The sequence below is a fragment of the Chrysochloris asiatica genome, unplaced genomic scaffold (assembly GCF_000296735.1).
Source record: "Chrysochloris asiatica unplaced genomic scaffold, ChrAsi1.0 scaffold00535, whole genome shotgun sequence".
Classification (NCBI taxonomy): domain Eukaryota; kingdom Metazoa; phylum Chordata; class Mammalia; order Afrosoricida; family Chrysochloridae; genus Chrysochloris; species Chrysochloris asiatica.
This window is the reverse complement of record NW_006409053.1, coordinates 541,226-543,588: the sequence shown is the minus strand read 5'-3', so window position 1 is coordinate 543,588 and position 2,363 is coordinate 541,226. Positions and strand designations below refer to the sequence as shown.

The window sequence follows — 2,363 nt, the reverse complement described above, 5'->3', positions numbered from 1 at the left end:
TTTTTTTTTTTTTTTATCCTTTTTTCTTCTTGCTTATTTATCTTAGCAGTATTGAGATATTTGTCATCCAGCTCACTAGTTCTGGCTTCCATCTCTTCTATTCTGTTCCTTTCCCCTTTCTCAGTATTGTTCATTTCTGATATCTTATTATTGATCTTCTAGATATCTTTTTACAGGTTTTCATTAGTTTCCAATGCTGTATCAGTCTTATTTAATTGCTCCTGTACTACTTTCCTGACTTCTTCCTTGTTTTCCTCTAACCCTTTTTGGATCATTTGAATTTGTTTCCAAATAATTCTTCTGAATTCTTTCTCAGGCATACCCAAAACCTGCCCTTCCTCCTCTAGAAATCCTTTGGCTGTCTCTAGCTCATTTGCATCGGCTACTCTCTTCTGTTTTGGAACATGTTCCAATATTGTTGGTTGCTTTTTGTTTGTCATGATAGTTATATGCTTTCTCTTATTCTTTTTTTTTTCTTTTTAAAGCTTAAGTGAATGTTTGTTCTTTCTTGTTAAGCTTAATGGGTGTCTTCCGGTGATAGGCTTCCCTTTTCACATGTAATGCTTAGTGGGTGTTGTTGGCTCTTGTCTCAGTGGTGGAATATTATGGGATATTTTTATAGCTTGGCTATATGGCCACGATTGCTGTCTCTTCTTGGGGAACGTAGGGAGAAAAAGCTCCCACCTCCAGGAAAGATGTGTGATCAGAAGAACCAAAAGCAAAAGTAATATAAATACATAGACAAAAATCACCACTTTGGAACATGAATGAAGCTGTGGTTGACTGTCCTGAGCTACACCATTAGTGTGTGTGCAATTAGAAGCTTCCAGCAGATGGTATGGGTGTCCACTCTCTCAGGCCTCTCCTCTAGTCAGTAGAGTGAAGTGTGCTGGTAGGTATTGGGGAGTTAATGAGAGAAAGAGTGTCCTCTATTTTTGTCTTAAGGTCAGTTATGTATGTACATTTGCACAGCGCAATTCTCAGGATTGTTGAGTCCTTTTATGCTGGGATCTTACAGATTGCTTTGAAATTTCCTGTGCAGGGAACACTTGGACAGATCTTGATGGACTGTATTTAATGGCATCTTCTTTTCACACTTCAAATTTCAAAGCTGAAGAAGTAACGGGAAAAGCATACTGAGCTTTTCTCATTTCTCAGGGTTAGATTTTTCTTATTCCTCATTTTCGAGTCAAGGTTCCCAGACCCAACTATGCAAATATGGTCTGAGGCTGAGGCCTGAAAACACAATTCAAGATTCTCTGACCAACTATAAGGACTTCATGTCATTGGTACTGACATCATATCACGGTGGGGCCCAGGATCTCCCATTGGCTGGATTCTTGACTCTCAAGCTATTGACATCAATAAATTGCTTAATTAATAATAATAATAATAATTTAAAAAATGGGGCCTTGAACCACAAGGTCAGCAGCTTAAAACCACCAGCCACACTGTGGGAGAAAGGCAAGGTGCTCCTCTCCTGCACAGACCCACAGCCCCGGAAACCCTGCACAGGGTCGTCTAGAGTCAGAATCTACTCCACAGTACACCACCATGAAGGATCCCGGTGGGGAAACTTTTAGGCCTGTGGCTCCACGGGGGATGTCATAAGTCTGCGCCAAGCTCCCTCTCTCTGTACCGTGGGAAAACTGTCCCGCCTTTTGTCTGGGCTGAGCAATGAAGGTGGAGCAGGGAGAAAGAGGGAGAAATGTGTAGTCTCCCACGTCTCTCTGGTTTTTTTGTCTGTTTGTTTTTTGCAAAAGCTACTGCACCTCTTTTAGTGCAGGTTTCTGAGCTGGACTGGTTTTAGCCTTGCCGTCTAAACTCCACCAGGGTGGGGTAGTCACTGAGGAAGTATCATCTCCAGTTTTCTTACTCACAGTATTTTCTTTAATATCGTGGGTTTTTGTTTGTTTGTTTGTTTTCACTTGCGAGTGTGGGAAACTGACGACCTGGATCTTATGGTAGATCGGGAGCTCTGGAGTTCTTCTATGAGCACTTCCTTCATGAGATTCCTCCCCGCCCCCCTTTCTCACCAGAGAGTACCCTACCTGGTTTTTGCTGTTATCGCCCAAACTGGAAGTCTCCTTCAAATATCTCTTTAAAACCATATAAATGATGCCAATTCACATGGAACTCACCAGATAGGATATACAAAAATCACATTTACAACATGTGTGGGAAGAGATGGTGGGAAAACCCCACATCATCAGAAAAACAAGACCAGGGGCAGACTGTGGAACAGACCAACATTTATCTCATTTGCAAGTTCATGCTGCAACTATAGAAAATGAAAATAAGTCTGTGAGAGCCTGAATTTGAAATTGAACATATCTCATCCAAATTTAAGGAGCTCTGGTAGT

The 2,363-nt window shown here is 41.3% G+C and overlaps 1 pseudogene; it reads right to left on the bottom strand.

The window, feature by feature from the left end:
- Positions 1 to 2,363, bottom strand: part of LOC102833004 — a 19,572-nt pseudogene that overhangs the window by 8,100 nt on the left and 9,109 nt on the right.